Source organism: Ranitomeya variabilis, chromosome 8, assembly GCF_051348905.1.
Source record: "Ranitomeya variabilis isolate aRanVar5 chromosome 8, aRanVar5.hap1, whole genome shotgun sequence".
Classification (NCBI taxonomy): Eukaryota; Metazoa; Chordata; class Amphibia; order Anura; family Dendrobatidae; genus Ranitomeya; species Ranitomeya variabilis.
In genome coordinates, this window is record NC_135239.1 from 96,643,110 (window position 1) to 96,663,674 (window position 20,565).

General features: G+C 40.4%; 1 long non-coding RNA gene across 1 annotated transcript; it reads right to left on the reverse strand.

Moving 5' to 3' along the window:
- Positions 1–394: 394 nt before the first annotated feature.
- On the reverse strand, positions 395–19,027 carry LOC143788330 (uncharacterized). The gene is made up of 3 exons (XR_013218605.1): positions 18,329–19,027; positions 626–750; positions 395–494 (listed from the first exon to the last, which is right to left on the reverse strand). It is a non-coding gene; the product is annotated as an uncharacterized LOC143788330 (long non-coding RNA).
- Between the last annotated feature and the right edge of the window lie 1,538 nt (positions 19,028–20,565).

Consider the following 20,565-nt stretch of genomic DNA (forward strand, 5'->3'; position numbering starts at 1 on the left):
CATAATAAAGACTGGAAAATATGCGGATGGTGAGTGCTCTTCTTCTCAACAGTTGATACATTATTTAAAACATGACACCAAAAAGAGACAAAAAAATGCAGACTCAAAAACGCTATAAAAAATGTTTGTTAAAAAATGCAATAAAAAAAGGATAAATAACGTAATTTAAAAAATAGGTGCAGAAATTCTGCAACATCGAAAACCCAACGTGGAAACGTAGCTTAATATTATTTGACTACAGGTAATTTCAGTGTAGACCTCCATGATCAGCTGACTGTAGAGATCTGCACTCATTCCTAGATATAAATAAATTCGAGTGGAGCAGGTTTTATCTGTTATTACCAAATGCTACATGACATTTTTATTTTAACACACATCATAAGTTATTAGCATTGGATAATTTGGAAAATAATTAACTTTAAGTTGTTAAATTCTGTCTTCACTTTTAGCATTTTTGTGAGCGCTTTTCATAGACTTTTCATCAACATTTTATGCTATGAATAAAAAATTGTAATTAATCATTAGCACCCCAAGAGTTTAACCAAATCATTCTTGATTTTCATTGATGCAGGTTGAAAGATATTACCTGTCATATATAAAAAGCTTCTACCATTTAGCTACTTACAATTAATTCCTGAAGTTGATAGTTTGTCAGCGTGCTTTGCATTGCAATGACTTATTTGTTCTATGACAGCTAACATTTGCAGACAGCCGACATCAGCATTATGTCATCAATTTGTTTTGCCACTGCTGCAAAATAAAGATAAAGTTAATTTATTAGCTATGCAAGTCTTTTCCTAAACAATAAATTAACCAGGCTTTATAGAGATGATTAGAAGAAAAAGTATAATTATCCAATAATATTTTAAAACATTGCGATTTTTTCTTTATATACAAAAAATAAATTACACCTATATAGATAGATAGATATTTTTACATATGTGTACATGCAGTACCTCTATCATTTTTGTAAACATTTCATTTTATCTTTTCTTGGGACAACAGTGAAGAAATGACACTTTGATACAATGTAAAGTAGTCAGTGTATAGCTTGTATAACAGTGTAAATTTCATGTGCCCTCTAAATAACTCGGCACACAGCTATTAATGTCTAAACCGTTGGCAACAAAAGTGAGTGCACCCTTAAGTGAAAATGGGCACATTGTTCTCATATTGTCAATATTTTAGGTGGGCTTCATTATTTGAAAACACTGTCTTAACCCTCTCTTGGGCATGGAGTTCTCTAGAGCTTCACAGGTTGCCACTGGAATCTTCTTCCACTCCTCAATAAGCTGGAGGATATTAGAGACCTTGCGCTCCTCCACCCTCCGTTTGAGGATGCCCCACAGACGATCAATAGGGTTTATATCTGGAGACATGCTTGGCCAGTCCAGTACCTTTGCCCTCAATTTCTTTAGCAAGGCAGTGTTAATCTTTGATATGTGTTTGGGGTCATTATCATGTTTGAATACTGCCCCGTGGCCAAGTTTACGAAGGAAAGGCATGATGATTTGCTTCAGTATGTCACAGTACATGTTGGTATTCATTGTTCTCTTAATGAACTGTAGGATTACAGAGCCAGCAGCATTCATGCAGCCCCAAACCATGGCCCTCACCATGTGTGACTGTAAGCAAGAGATACTCATCTTTGTACTCCTCATCTGGTTGCCGCCAAACATGCTTGACATCTGTGGATTTAATGGGTGTTAACTGACACCTGTAAATATATATGTTCATATATAGAGAAATGAATATAGTGTGCACCGTGTGTGTATATGAGTATGTATGAAAAAAGGAATTAAAATATATATATACCGTATTTTCTGGTGTATAAGATGACTGGGCGTATAAGACGACCCCCAACTTTTCCAAATAAAATATGGAATTTGGGATATACCCGCCATATAAGATGGGGGTCATCTTATACGCCCAGTCATCTTATACGGCATGTGGTTCCCAGGGTCTGGAGGAGAGGAGACTCTCCTTCAGGCCCTGGGATCCATATTCATGTAAAAAATAAAGAATAAAAATAAAAAATATGGATATACTCACCCCTCCGACGGACCCTGGACCTCAGCGGTGCAAGCGTCTGCCTCCGTTCCTAAGAATGCAGTGAGTGAAGGAACTTCGATGACGTCGCGGTCACATGAGCACTCATGTGACCACGACATCATCGAAGGTCCTTCACTCACTGCATTCTTAGGAACGGAGGCAGACGCTTGCACCGCTGAGGTTCAGGGTCCATCGGAGGGGTGAGTATATCCATATTTTTTATTTTTATTCTTTATTTTTTACATGAATATGGATCCCAGGGCCTGAAGGAGAGTCTCCTCTCCTTCAGACCCTGGGAACCATCCAGGATCGCTCTGTGCACCCGTACCCAGCATATAAGACGACCCCCGACTTTTGGGACAATTTTTAGGGGTTAAAAAGTCATCTTATACGCCGGAAAATACGGTATATATATATATATATATATATATATATATATATACTGCTCAAAAAAAATAAAGGGAACACTAAAATCCCACATCCTAGATATGATAATAAATATGAAAATGAAATATTTCAGTTGTAAATCTTTATTCATTACATAGTGGAATGTGTTGAGAACAATAAAACCTAAAAATGATCAACGTAAATCACAACTTTGGTTCTAGTGGAGCTGATACCACACTTGAGGATATGAGATCTGTGAAAATACATGCATGAAAGGGTAAAAAGATCCACCCACTATGTCCACTGCATTGTGCCCAGAATATGTCTCAAAAAGCAAACCCTGCACATTGAGAGGTGTAAATGTGTGGCGTATGTGCTACCATGCGCAGCGTCTATAGTTACATGCATATGTCAATCCGGCTGTGAACTCAACAGAGTTCGGATGCGTGGTGGATGCGAAGATATCTCAGTGCATGGCTTGCCTGTCAGTTCCTGAGGTGGTGGTCCTGGTGGAAAGACTGGTGGAAAGCATGCCGAGACGCACGAAAGCTGTGATTAAAAATCATAGTTATTCCACTAAATATTGATTTCTGAATGCTTCCTGAGTAGTGTTGAGCATTCCGATACTGCAAGTATCGGGTATCGGCCAATACTTGCTGTATCGGAATTCCGATACCGAGATCCGATATTTTTGTGGTATCGGGTATCGGTATCGAAACAACATTAATGTAAAAATGTGTAAAAGAAAGAATTAAAATAAAAAATATTGCTATACTCACCTCTCCGACGCAGCCTGCACCTTACCGAGGGAAGCGGCAGCGTTCTTTGTTTAAAATTCGCGCTTTTCTTTCCTTTACTGAAGTCCCGGCTTGTGATTGGTCGCGTGCCGACCATGTGGCCGGGACGCAACCAATCACAGCAAGCCGTGACGTAATTTCAGGTCCTTCAGGATTTTAAAATTACGTTCCGGCGTTGTGATTGGTTGCGTCGCAGTCACATGGGCAACGCAACCAATCACAGCAAGCCGTGACGTAATTTCAGGTCCTTCAGGATTTTAAAATTACGTCCCGGCTTTGTGATTGGTTGCGTCGCAGTCACATGGGAGACGCAACCAATCACAAGCCGTGACGTCACGGGAGGCTGGACACGCGCGCATTTTAAAATGGGCGCGTGTCCAGCCTCCCGTGACGTCCCGGCTTGTGATTGGTTGCGTCGCGGTCAACCAATCACAAGCCGGGAGGCTGGACACGCGCGCATTTTAAAATTTTAAAATGCGCGCGTGTCCAGCCTCCCGGCTTGTGATTGGTTGATCGCGACGCAACCAATCACAAGCCGGGACGTCACGGGAGGCTGGACACGCGCCCATTTTAAAATGCGCGCGTGTCCAGCCTCCCGTGACGTCACGGCTTGTGATTGGTTGCGTCTCCCATGTGACTGCGACGCAACCAATCACAAAGCCGGGACGTAATTTTAAAATCCTGAAGGACCTGAAATTACGTCACGGCTTGCTGTGATTGGTTGCATTGCCCATGTGACTGCGACGCAACCAATCACAACGCCGGAACGTAATTTTAAAATCCTGAAGGACCTGAAATTAAGTCACGGCTTGCTGTGATTGGTTGCGTCCCGGCCACATGGTCGGCACGCGACCAATCACAAGCCGGGACTTCAGTAAAGGAAAGAAAAGCGCGAATTTTAAACAAAGAACGCTGCTGCTTCCCTCGGTAAGGTGCAGGCTGCGTCGGAGAGGTGAGTATAGCAATATTTTTTATTTTAATTCTTTCTTTTACACATTAATATGGTTCCCAGGGCCTGAAGGAGAGTTTCCTCTCCTTCAGACCCTGGGAACCATCAGGAATACCATCCGATACATGAGTCCCATTGACTTGTATTGGTATCGGGTATCGGTATCGGATTGGATCCGATACTTTGCCGGTATCGGCCGATACTTTCCGATACCGATACTTTCAAGTATCGGACGGTATCGCTCAACACTATTCCTGAGTTAAAACATTAGTATTGTCATTTGTAAATGATTATGAACTTGTTTTCTTTGCATTATTTGAGGTCTGAAAGCACATTCGGAGACATGTTGTCAAAAGTTTATAGAATAAAAGAACACTTTACATTTTACTCAAAAATATACCCACATAGAGAAAAATATGACAAACTGAACATTTTTCAGTGGTCTCTTAATTGTTTATAGAGCTATAAAGTGACTGTTCAGGCACTAACCACGTCATCACACCCTCTGACCTGAAGGTCACAGCCAGAGGATGCGGAAGACAGAGCCCGGCAGTGGAACGGGGACAGATGAATGTCGCATGGCCCATCCTCCCCTGTCATACTCACCCCCTCCTGGTGCAGTCTCTGCTTCTCAGATGGTCTCTGGCACTGGCAGCTTGTTACTGTGTTCAGTGGTCACATAGTACCACTCATTAAAGTAATTAATATGCGCTCTGCGAATGGGAATGGAGTCGCGTCCATATTCATTACTTTAGCGAGCGGTACCACGTGACCGCTGAACTCGGGAAGAGCTGTGGGCGCCGGAGACCATCGGAGAAGCAGGGAAGTGCAGAGACCGTGCCCGGAGCAAGTGAGTATGATGTGACAGCCGCCACTCCTGCCACTCCCCCTCCCCTGCCGACCCCCTGGGACAATGACTCGAGTATAAGCCAAGAGGGGCACTTTAAGCCTAAAAAATGGGCTGACAATCTAGGCTTAAACTCGAGTATATACTATATATATATATATATATATATATATATATATATATATATATATATATATATATATATATATATATATATATATTTGTGCACAAATTTTACATATCCCTGCAGAATTTTTGCTTTCTTGGCCTTTTTTCAGAGAATATGAATGATGACACCAAAACATTTTCTCCACTCATGGTTAGTGGTTGGGTGAAACAATTTATTGTCATGCTACTGTGTTCTTTCTTTTTTAAATCATAATGACAACCCAAAACATCCAAATAACTCTGATCAAAAGTTCACATACTCTGCTGATTTTGGCCAGATAACATGCACAGAAGTTGACACACATGGGGGGCCTTTCATTCTCCACCAATTTTCTGGGATCTCCACCTGGACTTAAGGGGACTTAGCCCATATGCTGTGCAGATGTTCCTGTATAAAATTCCCACTACTTGGTTGTGGCGTTCTGTATACGCTGTTCCTGCTTGCATTTTGCACCCTGCCATTGTGTTGGATGGTTTCTGAGGTTTCTTTTCATAGTCTGCATCTTGGGTTTTGTCTTGTGTGGTAGATTCCTGCTTCTATGGATCTGGTACTTAGTGCTTGCTCTTGTGCAGCTATGATCAGTGCATCTGTGCTGTCACGGAGTCCTGCTTTCTCCAGCCATTGGTAAGATTTCTCCATGTCAGCCACTTTCATTATCTGTTGATGGTATCTCCCATGCAGTGACTTGTCTTGCCATGGCGCTTCATGTTCCTGTTCTTCCTTCCAGATCTGTTGTTGTTGCTGCCTTATGTTTTCTCTCAGCATCTCATTTTTTGGTGCCATTTTTCTGATGTATTCCTGGATTCTCCTTATTTCATCTGTGATGGTGGCTTGTATGCTTATCAAGCCTCGCCCACCCTCCTTTCTGTTGGCATACAATCTTTGGGTGTTAGACTTGGGGTGGAGACCTCCATGCGTTGTGAGGAGCATTCATGTCTTCACATCTGCAGCTTCTATTTCTTCTTTTGGCTAACATACTACGTCAGCAGGATATCTGATAACTGGGAGGACATATGTATTGATGGTATGGATCTTATTCTTCCCATTGAGCTGTCTCTTCAGGACCTGTCTTACCCCTTGGTGGTATTTGGATGTTACTGCTTTTGTTGCCTCCTCATCATGGTTACCATATCCCTGTAGCATGCCAAGGTACTTGTAGCATGTCTGTGCATCTGCTATGTGTCCTGCTGGTAATTCCACTCCATCAGTATTGACTACCTTGCCTCTCTTTATTACCAACCGGCCATACTTCTCCAGTCTGAAGGACATCCCGATGTCTTTATCCTTGTCAGGTGGATCAGTGAATTGATGTCTCGTTTGTTTTTCACATACAGCTTGATGTCATCCATGTAGAGGAGGTGGCTGATGGTACTATCCACACTTGAACTTGTATCCAAAGCCGAAAGTGTTGGCAGTGGCACCCTCAAAATTGTTTCAGAAAATTAAGTATTCCTCCCAGAAAATTATAGCAATTTCCCATGTTTTGTTGCATACATGTTTATTTCCTTTGTGTATATTGAAACAACACAAAAAACTGAGAAAAAAAGGCAAATTAGACATAATTTCAAACTAAACCCCCAAAAATTGTCTGGACAAAATTGTTTGCAACCTCAACTTAATATTTGGTTGCACACCCTTTGGAATTTAGAATTGTTATAAATTGATGGTTCCTTCTTCTAATGATTGATTGCTAATTATTAGTTTAATAATACCACCATACTGATTGTTAAAGGGATTATCCAGGCTTGGGGTTAAAGTTTATGGGATTTCAGATTTATGAATCCTCACATCTGCACTGTCAGGATTCTCTGGTGCCGGCATTGGGAGCAGGCATTCATGTGGCCCCAAGTATGCGATTTCCACGCCACATTGCGCTTCCTTATAATAATGAAAATCAGTGTGTCTTTACTGTAGTAATTCTCCTGAGCAGGAGCATACATAGAAATAACAAGTGGCCCATAGCAAAAGTCCTATCAAATCACAGTCAAAAAAGTGCATAAAATCTAACTTTTTAAGAAAAGGAGAAAGATATTCATTTACAGTTATTTTGCCCCTATTGAAGCACCCAAGTGGTCTCCCTTACTATGATCCCCCTTTCATGACCCCATAGAGTATTATGCCCATACAATGAATGATGATCCCAAACAGTATACAGCATGCTTTCCAATAAAACCCCCCACACAGTATACCTTATTTTTCACACCATAAGATGCACATTTCCCCCCAAATTTTGGGGGGAAAATGGGGGGTGAGTCTTATGGTCGCAATATACAGTACAGAGAAAAAGTTTGGACACACCTTCTCATTTAAAGATTTTTCTGTATTTTCATGACTATGAAAATCGTAAATTCTCACTGAAGGCATCAAAACTATGAATTGGAAGTGTGGAAGTATATACTTAACAAAAAAGTGTGAAACAACTGAAAATATGTCTTATATTCTAGGTTCTTCAAAGTAGCCACCTTTTGCTTTGATGACTGCTTTGCACACTCTTGGCATTCTCTTGATGAGCTTTAAGAGGTAGCCACCAGAAATGGTCTTCCAACAATCTTGAAGGAGATCCCAGAGATGCTTAGCACTTGTTGGCCCTTTTGCCTTCACTCTGCGGTCCAGCTCACCCAAAACCATCTCGATTGGGTTCAGGACTGGTGACTGTGGAGGCCAGGTCATCTGGCATAGCACCCCATCACTCTCCTTCTTGGTCAAATAGCCCTTACACAACCTGGAGGTGAATTTGGGGTCATTGTCCTGTTAAAAAATAAATGATGGTCCAACTAAACACAAACTGGATGGAATAGCATGCCGCTGCAAGATGCTGTGGTAGCCATGCTGGTTCAGTATGCCTTCAATTTTGAACAAATGCCAGCAAAGCACCCCCACACCATCACACCTCCTCCTCCATGCTTCACGGTGGGAACCAGGCATGTAGAGTCCATCCGTTCATCTTTTCTGCGTCGCACAAAGGCACGGTGGTTGGAACCAAAGATCTCAAATTTAGACTCATCAGACAAAAGCACAGATTTCCACTGGTCTAATGTCCATTCCTTGTGTTCTTTAGCCCAAACAAGTCTCTTCTGCTTGTTGCCTGTCCTTAGCAGTGGTTTCCTAGCAGCTAGTTTACCATGAAGGCCTGCTGCACAAAGTCTCCTTTTAACAGTTGTTGTAGAGATGTGTCTGTGCTAGAACTCTGTGTGGCATTGACCTGGTCTCTAATTTGAGCTGCTGTTGAACTTCAATTTCTGTGGCTGGTGACTCGGATAAACTTATCCTCAGAAGCAGAGGTGACTCTTGGTCTTCCTTTCCTGGGGCGGTCATCATGTGAGCCAGTTTCTTTGTAGCGCTTGATGGTTTTTGCCACTGCACTTGGGGACCCTTTCAAAGTTTTCCCAATTTTTCGCACTGACTGATCTTCACTTCTTAAAGTAATGATGGCCACTAGTTTTTCTATACTTAGCTGCTTTTTTCTTTCCATAATACAAATTCTAACAGTCTATTCAGTAGGACTATCAGCTGTGTATCCACCAGACTTCTGCACAACACAACTGAAGGTCCCAACCCCATTTATAAGGCAAAAAATCCCACTTATTAAACCTGACAGGGCACACCTGTGAAGTGAAAACCATTTCCGGTGACTACCTCTTGAAGCTCCTCAAGAGAATGCCAAGAGTGTGCAAAGCAGTCATCAAAGCAAAAGGTGGCTACTTTGAAGAACCTAGAATATAAGGCATATTTTCAGTTGTTTCACACTTTTGTATTAAGTATATAATTCCACATGTGTTAATTCATAGTTTTGATGCCTTCAGTGTGAATTTACAATTTTCATAGTCATGAAAATACAGAAAAATCTTTAAATGAGAAGGTGTGTCCAAACTTTTGCTCTGTACTGTACTTACAAATCCTGCGGCTGTGGCAGTATGGCAGGGCTCTGTGGTGCGGTGGTGGTGGGCTGTGCTCTGAGGCAGTGGCAGCGGCTCTCTGTGCTCTGTGGGGGCTCCGCCAGCATTTTGTCGAAGCCCGGAACATGATTGGGGCGGCATGCTCAGATTCAGATCTCATCCCAAGATCTCCTGACTATAGAGGGCACTTGCATACATATTATTGGCGTTTTGTAGACATATTCCTAAATTATAGTGATATTCCCTTGGTCTCTAAAATTTGTCATCACACTCTTGGTTATTGGCTTATTGTTTTAGACCAGCATGATTTAATATTTATTGTGGAGTCACAATATTGTCTGCATGTTTTGTTCTCACAATTTTATAATTTATTTAGGCTGTATTGCCTAATGATAAAACTTAGCTTTTTAACCAATATACGCCTATGTTCTTTTTCCAGAACATATAGCACCCTAAATAGTATGATAGTCCCTCCCACAGCCCCTATATAGCACCATGGTCCACCCACGACAGTCTATATAGTATGATGGTTCCTCTCAGCTCCAATAAGTAAAAATCCTTATACTCACCTAATCCAAATTCCTCACCCTCCACAGACTAATTTGCATCTTCCATCAGGTGACCTACTGGACACTGCGTAGCATCAGTCTCTCGCAGGCCACTAACAGGGGGAAAGAGCACGGCCTGCAAGGGTAAGTGATGGAGCTGGTGGCACTTCCTTTAACAATCTAGAAGCTTCTTACGCCTCTCAGCTGGGATTTTGGACCACTTTTTCTTTGCAAACTGCTCCAGGTCCCTCATATTTGAAGGTTGCCTTCTCCCAACAGCAATTTTAAGATCTATGCACAGGTGTTCAATTGAATTTAGATGTGGACTCATTGCTGGAAAGCATTGTACCTAGAAGCTTAATACTGATTTGCAAATTTAGATAGTTCACTTAAATTGATATTTAATAAATAAATTTAAAACTTAAAGGGAATCTGTCACCAGTTTTTTGGGTTACCAGGTAAAAATATCATCCAATTTATTGTCCCCTATGCATTGCACAAGTACTTTCGATACTCCTTGACATCCCAAGTATGATCCATAAATACCGTTTTTAAATTTTATTACTCCCACGCTGTATGTAAATATGCTCTGTCCAGTCTGATGGGCATGGCTTACTGTCCATCCCCCTCCTGGCTTGCGCTACGCATTCCTTTTGGGGTAGTTTCTGCGTTTGCGTAGAGTTTCCGAGCGTGCACATTCAAATGGCCTCTCAGGCATGGGCAGTATGCTTTGCCCAACTGTGGGCAAAGCATTAAATCATTATTGCGCATACACCATGGCGTTCTGTACAAGTATACTTCCGGCCCATAGAAAGCAATGGCGTATGCCGGCGCATGCGCAATAATGATTTTATGCTTTGTCCACAGTTGGTCAAAGCATACTGCACACGTGCGAGAGGCCATTTGAATGTGCACGCGCAGAAACTCTATGAGATCTGTGATATTCACAGAAATGAATACGCACAGAAAGAAGAGGAGCGGGGGAGACGGACAATAAGTCTCGCCCATCGTACTGGACCGAACATATTTACATACAGCGTGGGAGGAATAAAAACGGTATTTATGGATCATGCGTGGGGAGTCGAGGGGTATCAAAAATATTGTGTAATGCATAGGGGACAATAAATTGAATGATATTTTTACCTGGTAACCCCAAAACTGGTGACAGATTTCCTTTAATTACAGCATATAAAGTGAATGTAATGGGACATTAATTAAGGGAAAAATGACTAAATACAATATTTTCATGTAACGGTGTAGATATGTTTGCAACGTAAACAGCCTGCTCAAAAATAGAATATTTGCACCTGCTTCACAATCTTACTATTTTTAATTCTGTGCTGTCTATGTAATGTTGTTAAAATAGTTTTTCATGATATATTTTGATTATACACATTACACCTGCTCACTGGCTAAGTTTATTTTAGTAACATATCATTTTATCAAAATGGGCTGTTATTTCCTACTTATCGTGTCTAGGCATTGCTCATCTTATTCTTATCCTGTAGCTGCCATTTTCACGAAAGGCATGGAGGATTTTGTCATTGCCTTTAAAAGCATAAATGATTATAGACCCTGAGGCTGAACAAATGTTAGAATTGACACATCTATGACACATTAGTGATTCAACAATGACAAACTGTGGCAGGACCGGGGAGTTAATTGTACACTGATCATTCTTTACTCACTAGGTTTGATGACATATTCTCAAGTTTGTATGATTCTTCTATTTTCGTGCTTTGGGTGAAATTCACTTTCATATCAGGTTTTCTTTTTTTCTCACCTCTGTTAAAGACTACTGACTAATTTATAGTACCCACGCTCAACACAAATTTCATCTTTTTTTCAAAAAATATTAACACTAATATAGTGATAAATAAGATAAAATTGTAATCGATTGTATCTTCTGACCACCTATTAATATTCTAAGCTTTTCTATGCTCTTAGTTAACAAAACAAAACTCAACATAGTTTAGATAGGCAAATAAACAAATCAATTTATTACAATGCTGTACATCATAAATATTGTTCAAAACCTGATTAAGCTTTTTTTTTTTCACTTTTATTATACCCTTCCCAATCTTTAATATCCACAAATGTCTTATTCCCCCCTCCCCCCCCAGCAAAGCCATTCTTTTGTATTGCAGGTCAAGTTTTATTTTTGAATTTAACCATGTAAAGTACTGAAATGTAAAGTACACATTTCTATATATTTTTATTTATTTATGATTTTCGGCTGAAAAATAAAATTTCTTTGCATAACCATCTGCTAAAATTTGTAGTTCATTTACTTTTCTATAAATGTTTCTGTTAAATCTGTTGTTGCCTTTACAGGGGTGATGTGGACTTGTTTTTTGTTCCATTTTCCATTTTCTGGTACATATAACTTTTTGATGACAACAATAAAATGCAGCAAATTATTTTATTATAAAATTCATTTTGGATGTAAGATACACTAGCTACTAAATGGAGAAAGGAAAAAAATCAGGTCTAATTGTTTAATAAGAAGGAATATAAACCAGCTTACCCGTGATGCATAAACCAATCTTCGGGAGCATGGACCCACTGTGTCCAAGCGTATAAAGTCCAAAAAAGAAGAGAATGTCCAGTTTCACCGAATCCATAAAAAATAATTCTTTATTCACAAACTTTAAACACAGAGGATACAGACTTCAGCACAAACCATATGGGTAAGAATCTCAACGCGTTTCTGGAGACTAAGCTCCCTTAATCATGACATGAGACATGAGACATGAGACATGACATGACTAGTGTTGAGCATTCCGATACTGCAAATATCAGGTATCGGACAATATTCGCTGTATCGGAATTCCGATACCAAGTTCCAATATTTTTGTGATATCGGAATCGGAAGTTCCTATAAGTTCCCAGTCATCTTCGGCGTGTGCGGTGCGTATGGTTCCCAGGGTATGAAGGAGAGGAGACTCTCCTTCAGGCCCTGGGATCCATATTCATGTAAAAAATAAAGAATAAAAATGAAAAATATGGATATACTCACCCCTCCGACGGACCCTGGACCTCAGCGGTGCAACCAGCAGCCTCCGTTCCTAAGAATGCAGTGAGTGTAGGACCTGCGATGACATCGCGGTCTTGTAACTGGTCGCGTGACCGGTCGCGTGACCACGACGTCATCGCAGGTCCTACACTCACTGCATTCTTAGGAACAGAGGCAGACGGTTGCACCGCTGAGAGCCGGGGGCCGTCGGAGGGGTGAGTATATCCATATTTTTTATTTTTATTCTTTATTTTTTACATGAATATGGATCCCAGGGCCTGAAGGAGAGTTTCCTCTCCTTCAGACCCTGGGAACCATCCAGGATCGCTTCCGATATTTGTGTCCCATTGACTTCCATTGGTATCGGGTATCGGTATCGGCGATATCCGATATTTTTTGGATATCGGCCGATCCAATCCGATACTTTTGAATATCGGAAGGTATCGCTCAACACTAGACATGACATAATCATGACATGACATGACATGAGCTGCTCCTCAGTGCCACCGTCTATCTGCAGCGACTGTTCAGGTAGAGGGTGCACACTAATCATGTCATCACACCATCTTACCTGAACATTACAGTCAGAGGATGCAGAAGACATTGCAGCGGTGGAACGGGGAGAGGTAAATATCTCAAGTGCCGGGGTCCTGAGCAAGCAGCGGCACAGGCTCTTGGCACCCATTGTGTGCCGGAGTCCCTGCCTGCTCAGAACCCTGGCACTTGCCCCAGTTCTATCGCCGACCGCCGGCCCTGTCAACAGTCACTGGAACACTGACAGAGGCTGCAGGCACACGCAGAAGACCAGGAGAGACCGGGGACCACCCGAATGACTATGGAGAACAGGTAAGTGGGACCGTGACTCCTGTATAAGCCGAGGGGGGCTTGTTCAGCAAAAAAAAGTGCTGAAAAACTCGACTTATACATGAGTGTAATTTATAAAATGTGATTTTCTAGATTTTGTTCTTGATATTCTATCTCTCAATGTTAAAATTAATCTATCCTTAAAATTATAGACTGCTCATGTATTTTTCAGTGGGAAAACTTACACCATCAGTAAGGGATCAAATACTTATTACCCCCACTGTATATGTTTCAGGAAACACCCAGAAGTGGATGGAAACAAAGCACTGGAGAGTTCTGAAGTGGCCATCATTGAGCCAGGATCTAAATCCCATTAAACACATGTGGAGAGATCTTAAAATTGCTATTGGGAAGAGGAACCCTTAAAATATGAGAGACTTTTACAAAAGATGAGTGGTCCAAAATTCCAGTTGAGAGGTGTAAGAAGCTTGTTGCTGGTAATAATTGATTGCAATTATTCATTCCAAAGAGTCTGTAACCAAATATTAAGTTGAGGGTGCCAACAATTTTGTCTTTGTCATGTTTGGGGTTTTGTGGGAAATGTTATCCAATTTGCCTTTTTTTTCTCAGTTTTTCTGCATTTTTCCAATACACACAAAGGAAATAAATATGTGTACAACAAAACGTGTGATTTCAATAATGATATTGGAGAAATACTTGATTTTTCTGGAACAATTTCAAGAGTGCCAACAGTTTCAAGAATGTCATTAGTTTCGGCTATGACTGTATTCACAAGTTATAAGTCAGGAAAATAGTGGTCTATTGGGAGCGCAGTGAGAGCAGCGAGGGAGTTAAAAAGGGAAGCAGGATTCAAAGCAGCTCCAGCCATGCATCTTCTAGGAGGAGCGAATAAAACTTGGAAAAACAAGCGCGGTCACAGGAGCGCTAAAACGAAGCAAGGACAACCTTTAAAAGGGTTTCACCTCTAGGTTTGAAGGAAAACTTGAGCTTTGCCTCCTTTTTGTGAACTATATATATATATATATATGTGTTATATATAAATATGTATATATATATATATATATATATATATATACATGTGTATACAGAACAGACCAAAAGTTTGGACACACCTTCTCATTTAAAGATTTTTCTGTATTTTCATGACTATGAAAATTGTACATTCACACTGAAGGCATCAAAACTATGAATTAACACATGTGGAATTATATACTTAACAAAAAAGTGTGAAACAACTGAAATTATGTCTTATATTCTAGGTTCTTCAAATAAGCCAACTTTTGCTTTGATGACAGCTTTACACACTCTTGGCATTCTCTTGATGAGCTTCAAGAGGTAGTCACCAGGAATGGTTTTCACTTCACAGGTGTGCCCTATCAGGTTTGATAAGTGGGATTTCTTGCCTTATAAATGGGGTTGGGACCATTAGTTGTGTTGTGCAGAAGTCTGGTGGATACACAGCTGATAGTCCTATGGAATAGAGTGTTAGAATTTGTATTATGGCAAGAAAAAAGCAGCTAAGTAAAGAAAAATAAGTATCCATTATTACTTTAAGAAATGAAGGTCAGTCCGAAAAATTGGAAAACTTTGAAAGTGTCCCCAAGTGCAGTGGCAAAAACCATCAAGCACTACAAAGAAACTGGCTCACATGAGGACCGTCCCAGGAAAGGAAGACCAAGAGTCACCTCTTCTTCTGAGGATAAGTTTATCTGAGTCACTAGCCTCAGAAATCGCAGGTTACCAGCAGCTCAGATTAGAGACCAGGTCAATGCCACACAGAGTTCTAGCACAGACACATCTCTACAACAACTGTTAAGAGGAGACTTTGTGCAGCAGGCCTTCATGGTAAAATAGCTGCTAGGAAACCACTGCTAAGGATAGGCAACAAGCAGAAGAGACTTGTTTGGGCTAAAGAACACAAGGAATGGGCATTAGACCAGTGGAAATCTGTGCTTTGGTCTGATGAGTCCAAATTTGAGATCTTTGGTTCCAACCAGCGTGCATTTGTGCGATGCAGAAAAGGTGAACGGATGGACTCTACATGCCTGGTTCCCACCATGAAGCATGAAGGAGGAGGTGTGATGGTGTGGGGGTGCTTTTCTGGTGACACTGTTGGGGATTTATTCAAAATTGAAGGCATACTGAACCAGCATGGCTACCACAGCATCTTGCAGCGACATGCTATTCCATCCGGTTTGCGTTTAGTTGGACCATCATTTATTTTTCAACAGGACAATGACCCCAACCACATCTCCAGGCTGTGTAAGGGCTATTTGACCAAGAAGGAGAGTGATGGGGTGCTACGCCAGATGACATGGCCTCCACAGTTACCAGTCCTGAACCCAATCAAGATGGTTTGGGGTGAGCTGGATCACAGAGTGAAGGCAAAAGGGCCAACAAGTGCTAAGCATCTCTGGGAACTCCTTCAAGATTGTTGGAAGACCATTCCCAGTGACTACCTCTTGAAGCTCATCAAGAGAATGCCAAGAGTGTGCAAAGTAGTCATCAAAGCAAAAGGTGGCTACTTTGAAAAACCTAGAATATAAGACATAATTTCAGTTGTTTCACACTTTTTTGTTAAGTATATAATTCCACATGTGTTAATTCATGGTTTTGATGCCTTCAGTGTGAATGTACAATTTTCATAGTCATGAAAATACAGAAAAATCTTTAAATGAGAAGGTGTGTCCAAACTTTTGGTCTGTACTGTATATATATATACTGTATATATATATATATATATATATATATATATAATATAATCTAATCTGATCAATTTCTATAAAGAGGTAAGTTCCGGACTGCACCAAGGGAACCCAGTGGACGTAGTATATATGGACTTTTCAAAAGCTTTTGATACGGTGCCACACAAAAGGTTGATACATAAAATGAGAATAATGGGTATAGGGGAAAATATGTCTAAGTGGGTTAAGAGCTGGCTGAAGGATAGGAAACAAATGGTGGTTATTGATGGAGCACACTCGGACTGGGTCGCGGTGAGCAGTGGGGTACCACAGGGGTCAGTATTGGGCCCTCTTCTTTTTAACATATTTATTAATGACCTTGTGGGGCATACAGAGCAGAATTTCAATATTTGCAGATGACACTAAACTCTGAAGGGTAATCAACATAGAGGAGGACAATTTTATATTACAGGATGATTTATGTAAACTAGAAGCTTGGGCTGATAAATGGCAAATGAGCTTTAATGGTGATAAATGTTAGGTAATGCACTTGGGTAGATGTAATAAGATGTATAACTATGTGCTTAATTGTAAAACTCTGGGCAAAACCGTCAATGAAAAAGACCTGGGTCTATGGGTGGATGACAAACTCACATTTAGTCGCCAGTGTCAAGCAGCTGCTACAAAGGCAAATAAAATAATGGGATGCATTAAAAGAGGCTAAGATGCCCATGAGGAGAACATAATTTTACCTCTATGCAAGTCACTAGTTTGACCACACTTAAAATACTGTGCACAGTTCTGGTCTCCGGTGTATAAAAAAGACATAGCTGAACTAGAGCGGGTGAAGAGAAGAGCGACCAAGGTTATTAGAGGACTGGGGGGTCTGCAATACCAAGATAGGTTATTACACTTGGGGCTATTTAGTTTGGAAAAACAAAGACTAAGGGGTGATCTTATTTTAATGTATAAATATATGAGGGGACAGTACAACGACCTTTTGGATGATCTTTTTAATCATAGACCTGAGACAGGGACAAGGGGGCATCCTCTACATCTGGAGGATAGAAGGCTTAAGCATAATAACAGACGCGGATTCTTTACTGTAAGAGCAGTGAGACTATGAAACTCTCTCCCGTATGATGTTTTAATGAGTGATTCATTACTTAAATTTAAGAGGGGACTGGATGCCTTTCTTGAAAAGTATAATGTTACAGGTTATATATACTAGATTTCTTGTTAGGTTGTTGATCCAGGGAACTAGTCTGATTGCCGTTTGTGGAGTTGGGAAGGAATTTTTTTCTCCAATGAGGAGCTTACTCTTTGCCACATGTTTTTTTTTTGCCTTCCTCTGGATCAACATGTTAAGGCATGTTAGGTTAGACTATCAGTTGAATTATTATTATTATTTTTATTATTTATTGTTATAGCGCCATTTATTCCATGGCGCTTTACATGTGAGGAGGGGTATACATAATAAAAACAAGTACAATAATCTTGAACAATGCAAGTCATATCTGGTACAGGAGAGAGGACCCTGCCCGTGAGGGCTCACAATCTACAAGGGATGGGTGAGAATACAGTAGGTGAGGATAGAGCTGGTCATGCAGCGGTTTGGTCGAGCGGTGGTTACTGCAGGTTATAGGCTTGTCGGAAGAGGTGGGTCTAGTGGGAACTAGATGGACTTAAAGTCTTCCTTCAACCTTAATAACTATGTTAGTATGTTACTAGATATATATGTGTGTGTGTGTGTGTGTGTGTGTGTGTGTGTGTGTGTGTGATTTATGTATATGCTTATATTAAAATATGAGTGTATGTAATTGGAAGCATATACTTCCTTTTTTATGTATATATACATGCACATTTTTGCATACATGGGGGTGTATATACTCTTGTTATGTAACATACATTTCTTGCACGTGCATACTTCTTGTTTTTGTGTGCGTATGTGTAAGCATGCTTGACCTTCGATCCATACATATGTATGTTATGTGTGTTTTAATTTTATACATTTATGGATATATATGTTTACTGTTCAATACACATATTTTAATTATTATTTTATTTTTTATTATTTTTTATTATTTTTTCCAATTTTAATTTTCAATGCAGGATTTTAATAAATTTATCATCTATTTATTTTTAGTTATATACTTACCTTGATGGCCACCCTGGGATGTTGAGTCCTATTCGGGTCTTCCTTTATCTTTTCTTGACCTGTGTGGGATTGATGTGATGAAGATAATGTTGGAGCCCTCGGGGCATTTGTGCATATATGGACCATTCACCCTGAAATAAAAGATGACATATTAAATATTCTTGGTTGGACTGGATTACTGGTGTTTTTATGTTTGTACTTTATGATTTTTTGTCAAATAATAATAATTATTTTCCTTTTACTTTTTCTATTTTTTTCACATGATAATGATTACTTTTGGCGTGTGTGCGCCCCTGTCTAGATGCATACTTTCAGGGGCGCATACGTTTTATTTTTATTTAGCACCCTTTTATATTTCATCTATAACTACTTTATTATTATTTATTACTATTATTTTCAATGTATTATTATTTTTAATCTTATGTATACATAAATATATTCTTTCATCACTCATCCTTTAGCTATGTGCCATTTTCCCTTCATAATCTTCCCTCATTTTTCCCTGGCCTTACATTGCTTTTTTTTCTTTTTTTTCCTGCACTGTGCCCATGGATTGTAGATGTTGCTGTTCGCATGCGCCACCTGTGTCCTGGTTTGTTCGCATCCAGCGTCCTTGTTGCCTTGGTAGTGGTCTTCTTCTAATGCCGGGCTGCGTGACGTTGGCACTGTGCATTTCCGGGTCCTCCTGGTGGCGCACACGCTGCTATGGCCCCTGCTCATTCCTATCGGTGGATCATATTGTGTATATATAACCCCCCTGGTTCTGATCGTACACCACCCCCTGGTGAAGCATTATCTGAAACGTTAGATGGTGGCCCGATTCTAACGCATCGGGTATTCTAGAATATGTATGTAGTTTATTTATGAAGATTTAAGAATAATGCAATGAATACACAGGATTTTCCGGGTAAAATATATACATTGTCAGTGAAGCGGTGTTTAAATCCAGCGCCAATATCACTTATTGGTCACATCCAGCCGGGCGCGACCAATCAGCGAAGCGTGGTTCAAATCCCAGGCCAATTCGCGGCCGGACTGTGCCTGTCGCTGATTGGTCACGGGAAACTGGCGAGACCAATCAGTGAAGCGGAATTTCCGTTACAGGCAAACAGACAGAATTAGACAATTATATAGTAGATACCCGATGTATTAGAATCAGGCCACTATCTAGTATTCATATAAACATTGGTGCTTACATTTATGTTTTAACCCATTGGACACACTGCCATTGTTTTTCTTCAGTTTTTATTTTAAGAGTCAAAACTTTATTAGTCATCTATCGCTGCATGACAGCTTGTTTTCTACAGGATGACTTATAGTTTTCAAAGACATCATTTATTTTACCATAGGATAAACTTAAAAACGGAGAAAATTTGTATTCTCTCCCTTACACACTGTCCTCCATGTTGTTCTCTCCCTCACAGACTGTCCTCCATGTTAGGCTGGGATCACACACAGCGAGATATGGCCGAGTCTCGCAGGTTAAAACCAAGCTCTGGCACCAGCACTCCAGAGTGGAGCGTGCGGCCGCATAGCAATACATGGAGCTGCACGCTCCGCTCTGGAGTTCCGGTGCCAGAGCTTGTTTTTAACCTGCGAGACTCGGCCGTATCTCGCTGTAGTGTGATCCCGGCCTTATTCTCTCCTTCACAGACTGTCCTCCATGTTGTTCTCTTCTTCACAGACTGTCCTTCATGTTATTCTCTCCCTCACACACTGTCCTCCATGTTATTCTCTCCCTCACACACTGTCCTCCATGTTATTCTCTCAAACACATACTGTCCTTCATGTTATTTTCGCCCTCACAGACTGACCTCCATGTTATTTTCTCCCTCACAGAATGTTCTCCATGTTATTCTCTCCCTCACAGACTGTCCTCCATGTTATTCTCTCCCTCACAGACTGTCCTTCATGTTATTCTCGTTCTAGTATACTGTATGTATGTAGATTATGAATGCTGATTGGTCGAGGCGCGACCAATCAGCGACATGGGATTTCAGTTACAGACAAACAGACCCTTAGACAATTATATATATAAATTTTTGGTGGGACTGATTATATCCACACACCATTGTCCTGTTTTTTTCAGATAGTTGCAGAATATCTTATATGATTTATATTTTATATTTTATCCCACCCTTTCCTTTGTCCTTTTTTTGCTACCATTTCCATTTATATTTTGTAATACACATGTATTTTAATTTTTGTGGTATTTATTACTTCCAAGTGCGTGCACA